At 55.8% G+C, this 17784-nt stretch overlaps 1 protein-coding gene across 2 annotated transcripts in view; it reads right to left on the reverse strand.

Annotated features, from left to right (window-relative positions):
* PHACTR3 (phosphatase and actin regulator 3) overlaps positions 1–17784 on the reverse strand; it is a 213032-nt gene that overhangs the window by 21544 nt on the left and 173704 nt on the right. The gene's annotated exons all lie outside the window — the stretch shown is intronic.

A 17784-nucleotide genomic window follows, 5' to 3' on the forward strand; every position in this document is an offset into this window, starting at 1 on the left:
AACACTCAGGAAGGATCCTGCACTCAGATCCTTCCAAGCACCTCTGAATCCTCAGCGCTCCTCTGGGAAATCGACCCCAGAAATCGTACAAGGTGCGCCCCACGCTTGTGTCACAGAAGAACTCCAATGTCGGTCCTTCCTCAGCGGAACGTTCTTGACTCCGCCTCAGAAAGATGGCCAAGTAAGTGTGCACCTGTGTGACTCAGGGGACAGCAAAGCATTTGGAGCAACACCAGATCGTGTCGGTCCTTTCTTCTTCTAAGCGGCTTTTTGGTTCATTGCCAGCGTCTCTCTCTGTCCCGTCTCCTTCACGGGCCTGGGGGCTGAAGGCGGGGCTGGCACAGGGCAGGGGCCCGGCGGGGCCGCAGGAAACGGGCCCATCCCCGAGACCAGAACACCAAGGCGGACTGAAACGAGAGCTCCACTCGAAGCCGCCCTTGATGGGACGCTACCACCCTACACGCCGGATGACTTCTACGGGACACGGAACTTCGTCACGACCGCGTGGAGCGGCTGGCCCTCGCAGCCCAGAGCGGGGGAAGCTGGTAACCGCGGGGCAGGGGAGGGGGACACAGGAGGACCTGTGCAGCAGCGCCCCTGCACCTGGCCTGCGAGGGGCACTTCCTGTGTCCCACAACCACACGCTGTGTCCCTGCAGCTGTCACACACCGGCTCGGCTCACCTCCCTCCCCCGCTGTCCCTCGTCCCCAAGGCAGTGCCTCCACCCTTCCTCGGTCCCCAGCGCTCAGCGCAGAGGGCGGCACACAGAGGTCGCTCAGGAAGCGTCTGTCCTTGAGCTGAGATGTCGTGGGAGGGGGTCTCCCTGGGGAAGGACGACAGTATCTGTCCATGTCACCCCAGCTTCCCGCCAGCCCCCCGGATCGCCTCAGCCCAGTGCTGGACTGTGCGCGGGGCGCCGATAAACTAACAGGTGTCAATCTCCTGAGCCCCGGGGCTCCACGCAGACTCCTTGGACCAGACCACATTGGAAACCGCTGGTCCCTAAGGCAGACTGTTTTCATTCACTCGTCCGTTTGTTTGCTCGTTCCTTCCCCCTCTCTCTTCGGTCTGTCCACACAACAAAATTAACTTGAACACCCGCAGGAGCACAGGCTGCTAGTTTCCTGCCCAATCTCCATTCTCCCTTCCGATGAAGCATCACAAAGCGGATTCTGCTGAAGACAACCTCTTTTTCAGCTCAACATCACTACATGGAGGGGTTCCAACCTTTAAAGGTGTGCTGAGGAGCCTCTGGGAGCCTTTTCAGCTTGGATATGTGTACCTCTGGGACTTAAATATGATGTCTGGTGCTCCTGCAGCCATCTTAGACCACAGAGGATAAATGCCAGTGTGAGCGTAACTGAGCACCTGCAATAAATCCCTTACTGGTCTCCTGCTGGGTCTGTTGCCAGTGGAACAAGTGACTGTGGAATAGCATGACAGACCTGATGGTCTGCAATTACTCCACGAAGCAGAGAGCCTCCAGGCCCGGTGTTCAGAGCCAGCCTGTCTGGGTCAGATCTTAGCTCCATGGCATCCTACTTGTGTCACTCTGAACACCTCCCTACCCTCTCTGAGCCACCACTCCCTTAGCCATAAAATGCAACTGACAAAGTACGTATGTCTTGGGCTTCAGTGAATACAGGCAAAACACAGTCCGCGGCACATAACACAAGTTAATGAATGTTACAAGCCACCCGATTCTAGGCAAAGCAGGGCAGAGTTTTGCAGTCTCCGTGAATGCCTTACACACCCATTTCACAGGCGCAGACCAGTAGTGTGATTCGCCTGTGCTCAGTCTGCAAGTCCCAGCCAGGGGACCTTTCAACCACCAGACCACCTGCTCTCCTGGTTTGGGATTCGTGTTTTATTCATCCTGAGGGGAGGGTGGGCTTCATTTTGCATTTGCTTACAAAACCTGCTGTACTTTCCTTGACAGATTCCCAGGCAACCCAGGAAAACAACAAGCAGCTGGCCCTGGGGCCAACTCAAGGCCATGGGCTCACCACACCGTGGTCCAAACAAGGGAGCCTGGGCCCCGCCTGCAGGGACCACTGAGCCCCACACATCCGTGACCCCTGCAGACCATGAGCTCCTCCCAAACACCAAGACTGATAGTTACGTTCCCTGAGGATCAGAGGGGCCCAACTTTCCCCGATTTGGAAGCGCAGCATCTCGTTCTAAAAGCAGAATGTCAAGGCCCACGCTTTACAGGCACGGCTTTGAGTGGATCGTACCGGCCTTGCCTGCTCCCCAGGCCTGGCAGGACCACCCGACACCCTCCGCCCCCCACCCAGGGCAGAGGGTCAACATCCCACAGAGCCTGCTCACAGCCCTGCCTCTCCAGTTCCTTTTCCATGTTTGCAACAGACCCAAGAAAGTGCCCTCACAGATGCAGGCATTTCTCCTGACTTTGGGGGCCATGTAATACCGGCAGCAGGTCCCTAACCACAGCGGGAGGGGTCGGCGGGTGCTGTCAGGATGGCACCCGAGAGGGTTTAGCAGGACAGAGTAGACCTGACCTCATCGTATCTTGAGTTTCGAAACAGAGAGAGAAGGAAAGTCCCCGGAATGCGCCGGAGCCCCCGGCGGGGGTGGGGATGGGAAGCAAGTCAGGTAAATCGGCCTCACCAAGAAGGAAAAGAAAAGCAGAGAAACTGCTCAACAGAGTCTTTGTTCCTAGGATCTCAAAATCTAAAGACAGTCATAGAGCTGGCCCCACACACCCCAGCCGAGGGGAGCAGAGCATCATCCAACCGCAGGGTCTGTGATGTCCCGGCCCTGCCCCACCGCTTCCCGGCCTCCCTTTCGCTGCAGGCAGGGGTCAGCGTGAGGCTCCTGACCCGGCCTCAGATGTGCACTTTCGTCCCCCGAAAGGTGGAGCCCCTGGACGCCAAGGGGCTGAGAGCCAACGTTCCCTAAGTGCTTTCTATGCGGCAGACAGGACACGTCAATGACCATGATGAAGACAGTGAGAAAGATCGAGTCCAGTGAAGACAAAGCTGAAGGAGACCGTGACACTAACACTTGGTGACGTCCAGGCCGGGCCTTTACAAGCAGCCACCCTCCAGCCTTGTGACCACAATCACTGTGCATCCAGTGTCCCCGTGGTGCAGGGACCGTCCTGGGGATCGGGCTAACGGCAGGGCTGTTTCTGGCAGGTAATGGAAATGATCTGACGTTGATGCTGGGGAACACACAACGCTATGAACACACAAAAACCACTGAATTGCACACTTTGAAAGCATGCGTTGATCGGTACAGAGATTATAACTCAATAAACTGTTGAGACAAAACGCCAACTCCCCATTCTCATGGAACTCTGTTTTTCCCTGGGTGCTGCCTCCCCACCAGGCACTCGTAAGCATTTTAGGGGTCCCGTCTTAGGGCATCCGTTCTGCGGTCCCGCGAGACGGACTCCTCTGTAATCACCCCTTTTACAGAAGAGCAAAGGGAGGTGCGTGTCAGGGGGGCGGCCGCCCACGGTCGCACAGCTGGAAAACAGGGCCGGGACAGGAACCAAGGAGTTCTGGCCACAGCTCATGCCTTCACATCGCAAGGGGATGCTGCCCTCGATCGAGGTGAGCCGAGGGTCAGACCCCAGGTCTTTGAGTCGCTGCTCGATGCAGCAGAAGTGAATTCCATAGACCTTGCACGGGGCATCGGCGGTTACACCTGGGGGTTTTGATGCTTCTGCCGTTGACAGCCAGTTTAGATCCTGGTGCATTATTTCCCTATGCAGTCAAAAATCCCCTAATCTCAGGGGCTCCTGGGGGCCTCGGTCAGTTAAGTGTCCGACTTTGGCTCAGGTCATGATCTCATGGTTCACAAGTTCAAGCCCTGCGTCGGGCCCTGTGCTGACAGCTCAGAGCCTGGAGCCTGCTTTGGATTCTGTCTCGCTCGCTCGCTCTCGCTCTCTCTGCCCCTCCCCCATTCATGCTCTGTCTCTCTCTCTCTCTCTCAAAAATAAACAAACATTTAAAAAATTTTCTTTGATCCTCTAATCTCAGAACAAGAATGAGCTTCTCATAAAACGAGCACATAAGGGACTTTATATCAGAGGTGCAAATAGGTGGCCCCCAGGCCAAATATGGCCCGCAAATGTGTTTCATGGGGTCCACGCTTTCCTGTTTTTAAAATGTTGAATAGACTCCCAACCTTTAACAGACGGAAATTTCGCATAAACATTTCCGGTTTCTCTTGAGAGATCCCACCGCACTGGTCTGGCATTCCAGAGGGGACACGCACGCTTGGCCGGACAGCGGCTGCCCCCTCGGCAAGGACACACACTTCCCGCCCGCCACAGGTCCGGCCTGGCCCAAGTCCCTACGGAGCCCCTGGGATGTGACTTCTACTCCGTGAAGTCAGCTGCGGAGACAGTCTGACTCCCCCTCTGGAGAGTCACAGGTTAAGGTGAGTCTTTGTCCCTGCAGGGAAACTCCACTTTCTCCTGAAAATGCTCAGGAAGCTTTTGGAGAAGCCCTGCTGTCCACCAGCTTTCCGGTGACGGTGAGGGGGGACCTTGGGGCACTCCCACCACAGGGCCTGAGGCCCTGCAGCCCAGGTGAGGCCCAGCCCGGCCAGCTGGCCACAGAGCAGCTGTGCAACGGGATGTGAGTCCCTGGCCAGGACATACCCCCAGGACAGAACCAAACTCCACGTTGAGGAACAACGCCCTCTGTGGACCCGAAGGTTCACACCACTCACAGATATGCTTCGGAATATGTTGGTTATATATCAAGCTGGTGAAAGGAATCGTTGCTTCAAGTTACCTGAAGACCCTACTACTTAAAGGAAATCATTCATTCAATACATATTTACTTTGTGGAATTGAATTGTACTGACTTGCATTGTATCCACGGAGCCGGGTGCACCTTGATGTCCATTCACCCAACCATCCATGTACCCAACCACCCATCCACCCCAACCACCCATCCACCCCAACCATCCATCCACCCACCCCAACCATCCATCCACCCACCCCAACCATCCATCCATCCCAACCATCCATCCATGTACCCAACCATCCATCATCTACCCACCCACATAACTATGCAACCACTTAACTGTCCAGCCATCTCTCCATCTCTCTGTCTACCCACCCACCCACGTAACTACGTGACTATCCAAATCCCTCATCTAGCCATCCAGCTACCCATCCATTCAACAGCTGCCATCTGAGAGCCTGTTATGTTCCAGGCACTATGGTAGGCACTGAGGTCAAGGCATCGAAGAAGTACGGTCCTCCCTTTCCCTGCCTCGGTGGAGAATCATGAGCAATTCAGCGGTTCTGAACCAGGGATGGCTGGTGGGCATCTTTCAGGGTGCTGTCATGGGGCTACAGGCCGTGGGTGCTGAGGGAGAGGACTCAGCTGGGCAGGCTAAGCTCAGGCCCTCACTCACCACTCACTGACTACTAACAACTTTGAGCCTTGGTGTCCTCACATGCAAAATGCAGCTTGTGACATCTATCACCTGGGGATTAGCTGCCATGACGTCACAAGGTCCCAAGCCCATGTGGACTGCGCCAGACAGGCAGTGGCTACGAAAGCAAAATTCCAGAAATGTTTATAAACTTTAAACATAAGTGTTTACATTTTATGCATAAAGCTTTCATCAAATTTTAAACCCATGACCTCAAAGGTTAATCATCACGGGCATGATCCCCCATTTTGCAAATTGGGGATTCACGGTGAAAAGGAAAGCCCATGATAGGTCCAAATTCATGCTCCACACCACAGCTGCATTTCTTTTTGAAGATGCCCAGCTGTTCATTTTTGCTCATGAGTTATCCTGGGCACAATGAGTTCTTTGTGATTCTATTCATCCACCTTCTTCCCGCCATTCTCTGAAAACCCCTTCGGAAAACCGACCCACCGGCAGCTTCTGGGACCGAGCCCACGAACGTGCTCTTGTGCGTCAGGGAGCTGAGCTCACCCTGTGAGGAGTCTCACCAAGCAGTCAAGCTGGTGCCGGGAGAGCATTCTACGCTCTCCTCGTGGAAGGCTGCTGCCACTCAGGAGCGGTCCTCAGACCGACACCTCTCCTGGCTCTGAGTCCCAGGTCACCCCTGATGGGTCAGGAGAGCCCAGGCCCCACCCTCCTCAGCATCTGAGGATGACTGAAGCCTTCCCCCCGGCCCATCTTATCCAAACGGAAACACTCGGCTCCTAATATGCCCAACCCCAAATCCCAAATTATTCAACAAGGGCCAAGAGCTGGAGCCCTGAAAGCACTTGGAGCAAAGAAAAGGGGATTCCAAATCCTCTCTGCTTTCCTTTCATTGCTTTTAATGCTGCCCCATTTCCAGGAGATGGAGAGGCTTATCAACCCTGAGCACAGGGACTTGTTCTGTCCCTGGAGGCCACTGAAAAGCCACTGACCACTCGATCTCTGTGAAAGGAGTGTGAAGTCAGAGGGACGACAGGTGGTAGGAAACGAACCGACATTAACAGGAAACACCCTGTGAAACACCACACCTGTCTCCCAGTGCCCTTGGTCCATCAGTTCAAAAACCGCCAGCAGAGGCTCCCACGTGGTCTGCACACTCCTTTTTTATTTATTTATTTTGAGAGAGAGAGAGAGAGAGAGAGAGAGAGAGAGAGAGAGAGAAGGAAAGAAGCAGAGGGAGAGGGAGAGAGAATCCCAAACAGGCTCCATGCTATCAGCACAGAACGTGACGTGGGACTTGAACCCACGAACTGTGACATCATGACCTGAGCCAAAGTCAAGAGTAGGACACTCAGCTCAGTAGGACTGAGTCACCCAGGCGCCCCAACCACACACCCCTTCCGCAAGCCGCCCCCCCCCCCCCGCACTCACGGATTAACTGCAGCTAAATGTGAAAGGGACCACCCCCCCCCCCCACTCTGCCCAAACCCGGACACAGAACCTCCCTCACACATCCCCCTTCCTCCTTCCTGTGTCCCCTCCCCCGGGTAGAGCATCCCAACCCACCCAGCAGGGGAGCTCCTCAAGCTCTCATCGCCTACCCCAGTCCTGTACCCCCCCAAGTCCAACCCCCCAGCCCCATCGCCCACATGACAGTGCCCACCTCCCCGGCCAGAGGCACTGCCCCATCCTGCTCCCCAGCCCCCCTCGTGTTAGCAGAGTGGTCTTTCTCAAGACACCCCTCATCCCGCCATGCCCCTCCTTGTGATCCTTCAGGCATCCCTGTTCGCCACTTAGCACCAACTTATCGAGCGCCTACTGAATGCATCGGGGACACATCAGTGACGAGACAGAATCCAGCCACCTGTGAGAAGACTGACCCTGAAGAGGCAAACCAAGATAAGAGCTAATTTCGGGCAGCACTACAATGAAGAAAAAACCACAGAACGATGTCATGGGGGAGTCGGGGGGTGGGGGGGGTGGGGGTGGTCACAGCAGGTAACCTCCCAGGAGGTGATAAGCTGGGCCCGGGAGGAGCAGAGGCAATCACGTGTGGATCGGGAGCACGGAAGGCCCACACCCGGCACCGGCACCGCTGGGCCCTCTGGCCTTGCACCCGTCATGCCCCGCACAGCCCCGCCCCACGTTGGCCACTGCCCCGCCCCACACCCCTTACAGCCCCGCCCCATGCTCCCCACAGCCACGCCCAGTCAGTATTTGGTACTTTTTTTTACTTCTGCTCGCAGCCTAGGACACGTGACACTCCTGTCCGCACGCTAACGGACGCCTACCGATCCTTCAGCTCTGCGCTGGGAACAAACCACGCTCTGACACCCTCACCCATCCCTGCCTCCTCCTCTCCCTCCCAGGCCCTGCGCCTCTGTGGCTGGTGTAGACATCTGCCTTTGAGTGTGTCTTTTCAAAAAAAAAAAATTTTTTTTACCTTTATTTATTTTTGATAGAGACAGACCACAAGTGGGGGAGGAGCAGCGAGAGGGAGACACGGAATCTGAAACAAACTCCAGGCTCCCAGCTGACAGCACGGAGCCCTATGCGGGGCTCAAACTCACAAACCCGGAGATCATGACCTGAGCCAAAGTCCGACGCTTAACCGACTGAGCCACCCAGGCGCCCCAGCCATAGTTAGGGCCCCCAGGCGGTTCTGCACATCGCAGGAACCTGGCGTTTCTGTACCCGGGGGTGGGCGCCCCGCACACGTCCCAAGTTTGGTGTAGCTGGAAAGACAAGGCCCGTCTTCCTGCGGTCCCAACTTCCCCCTGTAAGTGATTTAAACCCTCACCTTCTAACCTCAGCAACCACGGATCAACCACAAATTTTCTGAGATTTTGTAAGGACACAGCATAACTTATTATGAGGGCAACATACCCCGCTGGCCGTGGCCAGGCCCTGATCTGGGGGCATGATGTCCACACACATGCTCAGTGACGGCTGCAAGGTGGGACCGGGCGTGATGTTCTAGGGACCAATGCAGAGGCACGTGCACAACGTCTCAGGCCACACGGGACACAGAGCCAAGTCCCAGGGCTGCTGACCCTGGAGCAGGCCCACTCAGCCCGGCCGAGACGGCTGTTAACAGCTTCATTAGTACGACACCTACCAGAAGCTGGACCGTATCCCAAGTCATTAGCCCCCTACACTGTGTGCAAGATGAGGGCAAGACACCCTGGCATCGGGTGGGGGCAGGGGCTCTAGAACCTACCGTCTGGCTGCTCGCTAATCCTGAGACGCTGGGACACAATGTGGCCTCTCCGGCCGTTTCCACATCGGCAGAGCGGGGACAATAGGCTCTGCCCGGGACTGTGGTCAGGCTTGGACTGTGGTCAGGTCAGCTCAGCGCCCCACCAGCAGTCAGGGGCCAGTCTGTCCGGGATGCTGCTGCTGTGGTCATGACATCCGAAATTTACCAAAGGACACTTCTGTGGACGTGAGAATCGTGGGCTTCCAGGGTTCAGGTGCAACAAAGAAACAAAGGCCCAGCAAGACCAGGCTCGCCCCCGCCCTCCGCTGGCCCAGGGTGATTCTCCCCCCGGCCAGCCTGAGCGAGGGCTCCTGTGGGCACCACGTCTGCGTGTTAGCACGTTCTGTCCCAGCACCTAACGCAGACCTGCGTCACCTGCATCTGGAGGCCGGAGATTCTCCCGACTCAGCTGTCACACTATGCTCTGCAGGGAGGAGACCACACCTGTGGCGATGCCTTGTCCCCACGAGGCTTTGAATCACAGCAGGTGTGCAGACAATGGAGAAGTGTGAAGACAGCAACCAGGCTCTCAGGCCACATGCGCTGGGGACACCCTGAATCCGTGTCCCCTGCGCAGATGTACAGTTAGGGCCCCCGGGCGGTGAGGGCAACAGGCCGAAGGTTTAACGACCTACCTAGGGCTGCACAGCCCAGTCCAACGCGGGCCAGCCTGACTGTGGGGTCTCTTCCCCGGGGCAGGGCTGGATCCAGACCCCCACGTAGCAGTGGGTAACCTGACCCGAGTCACCAACATTTGCTCAGATGAGGCCGACCTCCTTGCCTTGATGTTCGTGACGGGTTGGAACAGTGTCGCCCCACTGAAGCAGCCGGTGTGTCGGCTGGAGCCGCCACGGTTGCTCACGTCTCGGCAACGGTCCCGAAAGCCAAGGGGCTGGGCAGACCTGGAAAGTCAACCGGCCCATCGTCTGCATCACCCGCTCCCCAGGGGAGCAGAACCTGCTGAAGGTGACGGGTAACCATCACAGCATCCTTCTCCTTCTTTAAACTCCCAGAAGTGGAGGGGCGCCTGGGTGGCTCAGTCGGTTGAGTGTCCAACTTCGGCTCAGGTCACGATCTCGCGGTCCACGAGTTCGAGCCCCGCGTCGGGCTCTGGGCTGCCGGCTCAGAGGCTGGAGCCTGCTTCCAGTTCTGTGTCTCCCTCTCTCTCTGCCCCTCCCCCGTTCATGCTCTGTCTCTCTCTGTCTCAAAAATAAATAAACGTTAAAAAAAAAAAATTAAAAAAAATAAATAAATAAACTCCCAGAAGTGGTATGTTCGGTTACAACGGGCCAACTGTCACGGAGCTCTCCGCGTGCCCTGCTCAGTTATTTCTGGGCCACACGGCTGCCAGCGGGGTGTGTGTGTGTAAATCACCACCCCACTAGGTCTGAGTAGCGTTCTATAGTTTCATTATTATTACTTCTATTAATACGGATAGTAAAAGGTACGATTTCAAAGTTTTATTGCGGGGGCGCCTGGGTGGCTCAGACGGTTGAGCCTCTGACTTCGGCTCAGGTCGTGATCTCGCGGTTGACGAGTTCGAGCCCCACATCGAGCTCTGTGCTGACAGCTCGGGGCCTGGAGCCTGCTTCTGATTCTGTGTCTCGTTCTCTCTCTGCCTCACCCCTGGCCATGCTTTGTCTCTCTGTGTCTCAAAAATAAATATAAACATTTAAAAAATTTTTTTTGGTTTTATTGTCATTTTAATTGAGGATGAAAGGCTCTTTGTTACTATGAATTTTTACATCTGCATTTCCTAGTGAAGCTGAGAGCTTCCCATGCATTTGTTTACAAGCTTTGCGCCCTTTCTCCTGAGCCCAGCGGTCCAGGCTTTTCCCCACCCGATCTGTTGGGCTCCAGCTGACAAGTGGGCCTTATTCTGGAGTAATGACCTAGTCTAATTCAATGTTCTTTTCCTCCTCCTGCTCTTATGTTTCTTCTCTTCTTCCCGTTTCTTGAAGTGTAGCTCATGAAAATAATCCATAAAGAGGAAGACATTGACGTGTGAAAATGAGCCTTGTAGTTTTGCCTTAAAAGCAAAGATCCCAAGTCTGTGGATTGTTGGGAGGGAAGAGCGAAGCCGGCAGACTTATCTGGTCCTGGGATACGAGACACTATTAAAGATGAATATTTGTAGGGCGCCTGGGTGGCTCAGTCAGTTAAGCATCGGACTCTTGTTTCGGCTCAGGTCGTGATCTCGCAGTTCATGAGTTTGAGCCCCGCATCAGGCTCTGTGCTGTCAGCAAGGAGCCTGCTTGGGATTCTCTCTCCCCCACTCTCTCTACCCCTCTCCTGCTCACACATGCACATGCTCTTTCTCTCAAAATAAGTAAATTTTTAAAAATGAACATCTGAGTACTGTGTCACGGTATGGAAACACTTCTGACGTGACACTACATGGTAAAATCTCATACACCCTAAGAGGGCCCCCGGGCCCTCTTAAAAAATATTTTTTTTGTACAGTATTGCCATGGGAACCTGCACACTCGACTCTGAGAGTCCCGGCGGCCAAAGCAAAAAGGGAAACGCAACTGATTACAAAGTGTGCATTCTCCTTAAGATACCACCAGGCAGCTGTGGTGCGGAAACACAGCACAGTGTGATCCTGAAACCTCAGAGAACAGTCTTCCAAGAGTCCCGAGGCAGGGATACAGAGCATCGTCAGGCGGTGGGGACACTTGGGGAGGAAGGGCCCGTTGCAATACAGATTCCTACTCAGGAGGTCTGGAGCGGGGTCCGGGAAGCTGTGTGCTCCCAAAGCCCCCTGGTGATCAGATGTGCACGCTGACGTGACCAGGTGACCAGCTACCCGCCCACGTTTCCTGCTGTGCGCGCAGGGGCAGGTGACTGCGCTGTTCTGACACACTTCTCCTCATCTGAAAAATAGGACCATTAGGAGTAGCTACCCCCAGAGAGTCCCTGTGAGGCTTCGAGGAGATAATGTGTATGAAGCACTCAGCAGGAGGCTGGTACAGAAAAGACGCTGAATAAATAAATAACAACCATATTAATAACCATGCTGCTCGCCCAGGATGAGCTGGGTTCCCACGCTGCAGGTTGGGGGGGGGGGGCACAGAGCGACGGGTCCTCAATCGGCAAATATTTATCAGTGCCCCGCTGCTATCATAAACCCCGACCCCTGCAATGAAGCTTCAACTCTGCCCAAATGAGTGGCTTCCTTTCCAGAAATTAAAAGCCATTTTTTTCTTCCTGGTAAGCCCACAAAAAAGAAAGATTTCTGTGTTTTCCAAATTCTGTGTCCACAGAACTGAGACCCTGCACGGGGTCCCTGCTGCCTGTGAGGCCTCAGTGGACAACAGGACCAAGGCTGATACTCGGGTCCCATAAAGCCGTGCCAGCCTCCACCCCTGTCCTTAAAGGCCTCCAGCCAAGTGGGGGGGGGGGCTGGGGGGCTCAGTCAGTTAAGCCTCCAACTTCAGCGCAGGTCATGATCTCACAGTTCACAGGTTCGAGCCCCGTGTCGGGCTCTGTGTTGACAGCTGGGAGCCTGGAGCCTGCTTCAGATTCTGTCTCCCTCTCTCTCTACCCCTCCCCTGCTCATGCTCTGTCTCTCTCTCTCTCTCTCTCAAAAATAAATAAACATTAAAAAAATTAAAAAAACAAAACAGCATCCAGCGTCTTCCCTAAAATTCTGCAGGTTTCGAGGCCACCACGGTGGGTGGGGGCAGCTGTGCACGACACTCTTTTTTTCCTGCGAACTTGTTTCCATGGAGGCTGAGTGGTGGCAGCCTGTTCCGGATGCAGAACGAAATGTACAAAGGGACACGACGAGGAGCATTTAACTCCGGTGGTGGCATCCTAAGGACCAAGTCCCGAAGGACATCACCGAGCCTTAATCAGCTGCTCACAACACAGCCCCAGAGCGGAGAACCACCCCCCCGCCGCCCCCACGGGACACTTAATAGAAAGTTCGTGCAGCACTCAGGCCCCTCTGTCTCCAGGCGGGTCACACGACAGTCACAAATAAGAACAGACGAGAACAACGATCACATCATCATTAACAAGGATGCGGGGCTGCTCCCCGACCTGTAGAGGCTTCTATGGCCTCCACTCAAGCCTCAGTGCGGCCCGCCGGGTGGCCTCCTCCTCTACGGAGGTGACAGGTGACAAACAACCCAGGTGTGTCCCAGCCAAGCTCCTGCCAGCAGCAGCTCTGTCTCCCTGAGCGCCTCCTGCCAGGGATACACTATTACGTTCTTTTAAGGACTAACCTAGCACCTTCCCAGGAGCCCCAGGGGTGCTGCCGCAGTCTCCATATGCAGGCAGGAGGGAGACCCAGAGGTGGCCCTTGCCCGACTCCCACCGCTGTGACAGCGAGGCAGGGATCGAGCCCGCCTGGCCCCGGTTCCCCAAAGCCTATGTGCGGCTAAGGGGCCATTCTGGACACCTTCACTCACCCCCACTGCTCCGCACCAGGGGACACTTTGCATCATCTCTGCGCCCCCCCTCCCGGACACAGGCAGGAAGGACTGGGAGCCCAGAGGCCTGACGTGTTGGCCGGAGGCCAGAACGCACGGCGATGGGAGACAAGCCAACATTAACCAGTGCAAAGCCCGAAGCGGGTGAGGCGGCGCTTTGGCAGGAGGCCTCCCCTGAGCCCGGGTGTGGTTCCAGGGCGCCCACCCTGCCTCCCGAGTCCCCTAACTTCTTGGAAAGGCTTAGTTTCCTCCTCTGTATAAATGGAAAGAAGACCCGTCTTCCCGGGTTCCTGCGAGATTGAATCAAAAGAGGGAAAGTAAGTGACACTTACTGCCCGGGGCCAGCACTTAAAACTGAAAGCGCGCGGGCGTCCTTAACCGTCGCTCCCCTTACACCGTGCGCAAGACAGTCTGCGCCCGTGGGCATCATTTCCAGAACACGCCTACTGTGTGACACGCGAGGGCTGGGGGTCCTTAAATGGGGCGGAGTCACTGACAGGGTCACTCACAGAGGTGAGCTGGGCTCCCGTCTGGAGAGATGCCCCCCACTTCGCGGAGCCCCCCACACCCGCACCCAGCAGGTGCCTGTGCCGGGGAGCCGGGGACAGCGGCCGCTTCACCCGCGACGGCCCTGGGAGCGCCCGGAAGAGAAACCATTAAAGGTCTGGAAATTAAAGAAAATAAAACAAAACAAAAACACCCATCGCGCTTCAGGCTGCTTCGGCGGAGGGCACGTTGCCATGGCAACCAGGGCTGAATTATTCAGCAAGTGATAGCAGCAAAGACCCTGCAAGGAGGCAAAACAAAGACAAAGGGATCCAATTAAACCGTGTCTGTGGGAGACAGCAGCTGACCCTCCTCCCGGATGCGGATGCGACTTCTCAGCTGCCTCCCTCTCTGGGTCCTGGGTTGCTTTTCTGTTTGTAAACCTGGTGACAAAAGTCACAGGACCTCCTCCGTTCTAGTCCAAGGTTTAAGATGCGCGACAGACTCAGTGAGTAACGGAGGAAACCCGGTCCAGGACATGTGTTTCGGGTTCCTCGAAACTGGGGGCCTTCCAGGCCCTCAGGCTGGTTTCTGGCACCCGCCTCCTCCCACCTCCCCTCCTGCACCCACAGGCAGGGGTGGGGTGGCGCGGGGGGCGGGGGGCGGCCTGGACTCCTCTTACACCAAGTGGCCTCGTGATGATTTTGTCCTGGTTTTGAACCACGTATATACCACCACTGTTTACTATTTTTCCTTTAGATCAACTCACGTAACGCTCTATTTTGAAAGAGAACCTGGTCTGTTTGTTACATAGAAAACCATTATCGTTTGGCAGAACTAGAAGGCAGGTGCAAAAATAGTACAATAAGTGACTCTATTCTTGAGGCACCTGGGGGGCTGTCGGTTAAGCACTGACTTCGGCTCAGGTCACGATCTCGCGGTGTGTGAGTTCGAGCCCCGGGTCGGGCTCTGCGCTGACAGCTCGGAGCCTGGAGCCTGCTTCGGATTCTGTGTCTCCCCCTTTCTCTCTGTCTCTCTCTCAAAAAAATAAATAAACATTTAAAAAAAAAAAGTAAGTTTATTCTGTACCTCTGGGTAGGGAGGGATTTTTTAAACATGACACAAACAGCTTGAACCATAAAGTGTATGGGAGGTCGGCAAACTCTGTCCCACGGGCCGGGCCGCTATCTACATTTGTAAATACAGTTTTCTCGGCACAACGCCACACGCAATCACTCCACATGGGCTAAGCCCACATTAGTGCTACAGTATCAGAGTCGTGTTGTTGCAACAGACACTGTAGGGTCCACAAAGCGGGAAGCACTGACTTGCTGGCCCCTGACAGAAAAGCCCGCTGATGCCTAAAGAGTACGATTGGGGGGCGCCTGGGGGGCGCAGTCGGTTAAGCGGCCGACTTCAGCCAGGTCACGATCTCGCGGTCCGTGAGTTCGAGCCCCGCGTCGGGCTCTGGGCTGATGGCTCGGAGCCTGGAGCCTGTTTCCGATCCTGCGTCTCCCTCTCTCTCTGCCCCTCCCCCGTTCATGCTCTGTCTCTCTCTGTCCCAAAAATAAATAAACGTCGGGAAAAAAAAAAAAAAAGAGTACGATTGGTAATCCAACGACCTTACCGTGAAATACTTCTGCACACGGGAAAGTATGACCTAAATGAAAACACGAGCCCCAGAGAACGGCTGTGTAACTCACCAAACTGAGGAAGGAGTCGAAGCCACAATTTCCAAAGCAAACTCCTAAAATCATTAACACAAAGAAACCTGCCGGTGAAGTTCATGAAAAGAAGAAACAACCAAGGAGCCAACAAACACTGAAAACATGTTCAATCTCACCAGAAATAAGAGAAACAGAAGACCAACCCTCACGCGAGTGCACATCCCATTGAGGAAACCAGCAGCTACGCAAGCCAAGCTTGATTAATGAGCATATTCCCTCGGCCACCTGATCGGTTCAGCGATGAGCATGTGACCTAAACGTGTCCAGGGAGCGCCTTCCATCCCTTTGGTCAAGGCGATCGCTTCAGGAATGGGCTCCCATACAGAGGGAAGCCTGGAGCTTCCTGGACCAGGATGTGGAGCAAAATAGCCAGAGAATGAAGCCACACGGAGCACAACCAAGTCAAGAAACAGAAGTAGACCAACTCTTATCGACGCCGTAGGAGCATCTGGATCCAGCCATGCCTGCAGCATACTCAGGTACAGTAAGCCCCACAGGGCAGAGAGTACCTCCGTCTTGTCTGCTAGGACACCTCACACCCAGCAGCGTGTCTGGCACGTCACAGCTATTCGGCAAATACCTGCTGAGCGCATGACTGCGTGAATGTGGCCGGTGCACCAACGGAAAGGGGAAGTCCGCAAAGACGTGGCGGAGAGAGGGTCAAGACAGGCCGTTCCAGGGGCACCTGGGTGGCTCGGCCGGTTAAGCAGCCAACTCTTCATTTCGGCCCAGGTGATGATCTCACGGTTTGTGAGATCGAGTGCTATGTTGGACTCCACATTGACGGCTTGGAGCCTGCTTGGGATTCTCTCTCTTCCCCTCTCTCTGCCCCTCCTTTGCCCCACCTTCTCCTCTCAAAATAAATACATAAACTGGGGGGAAAAAAAAGATCATTCCAGCACACCTGCAGGAGACTTTATTCAGGACGCACACCCCCCTCCCTGTGGCTTCTCATTTGAGGCTCAGAACCACCCCCACCGCACCCCCCACCCAGGTGAAGAGTTAGGAACTCTCTTCTCCTTTACTTAAAAAAGAAAAAACACATAATGAGAACACGGGACTCAAGGCTATCACTGATGAGGCTGAGGCCAGGGTGAGTGAAAGGAAACTGAAGGTCGTCAGGCACTCAGGGGGGCCGCAGACCGAGAAGCCCCCTCAACGGTGCCTGCCGTTCGGGAAGCACAGACTCTCCCATTCACGTGAAACGCTGGAGCTAGACGTCCACGGCGGCCTGGGGGGTCAGTCAGTGCTGGGACTATAGCCCCGGCACCCGGGAGCTGGAACCCAGCAGCCTGTGGCCCCACTGCGGGGCCGGGAGCCCGGCCCACAGGCACAGGCAGTCGGGGCTCCGCTGAGGCAACGGCCATCAAAGTCCCCGGGTGGTGGCACCAAGTCCCCAAATCATCCCAGGACGTGGAGACTGTCCCCACTGCCTCCCTGGCCCACGGTCTGACATTTTTTTCCACTGTACCAGCAGCTCCCCAGAGGGGTACAAGAACCTCCCTGCCTGCCGTGAGGTCTGGACACCCCACGGCCCGCCCACGGCACCTGCAGCACAGCTGAGGCCAGGCATGGCGACACCCCACGTGGCCGTGGACGTGGCTGTGCCCGTGCCCTCAGGTCCCCCTCACTCAAGAGGCCTCTGGCACAGCATGCTGACTACAGCCGCGACCCTGAAAGGGGCCTTGTGACACCCAGGAGGAAAGGCCTCGGGGCCCCACAGCCGGGCCCAAGCTGCACCTCGGACAACCGCTCACACCCGACACCTGCCATCTCTCTCGGAAATGCTGGTCCAGACCCCTCTCCTCAGGGGGCCTCTGGGACACCCCCCGGCAGCAGGGGCAGACCTTGGTCTGGGGCCCTGTGTCCACAGGGGTCCCCTCTGCCGGCCCAGGCCTCCTCCCCGTCTGTGATAGCTGGACCCCTCCCGAGGGGTTCATGCATTTGCTTCCTAGGCTTCCCTCCCCGCTCCCTCCCGCGCGTGTTCCTCCGGCATCTGCCCCACACCAAGCAGGGGGACCAAGCACAGGGGCGGGGGGAGGGGGGCGGTTCAGCCACACAGGAAGAGGTCTGAGGCCGTGGCTCCGCAGGAAGGCGCGAGCTGACAGGAGTGATCCCCGCTGCCCAGGGCCCCTCACACGAGTAAATTAAGTCTTTGACGCGTGACCCAGACTCAACGATAACGGCTTGAGGGGCATCATAGCCTCATTCGATCCGCTAATACGGGCTCACGCTGGTGGCTTGCCTCAGCCCACCCCTACCAGGCAACTTGTTAGAATGTTCCGGTCTCGGGTCTGGATGGGGCTCACCAATCTGTATTTTTTAAAAATTTTTTTCATGTTTATTTACTTTTGACGGAGAGAGAGAGACAGCGTGCGAGCAGGGGAGGGGCAGAGAGAGAGGGAGACACAGAATCCGAACTGGCTCCAGGCTCCGAGCCGTCGGCACAGAGCCTGATGCAGGCCTGAAACCCAAAGACCGA

The sequence above is a fragment of the Prionailurus bengalensis genome, chromosome A3, assembly GCF_016509475.1.
Source record: "Prionailurus bengalensis isolate Pbe53 chromosome A3, Fcat_Pben_1.1_paternal_pri, whole genome shotgun sequence".
Lineage (NCBI taxonomy): Eukaryota > Metazoa > Chordata > Mammalia > Carnivora > Felidae > Prionailurus > Prionailurus bengalensis.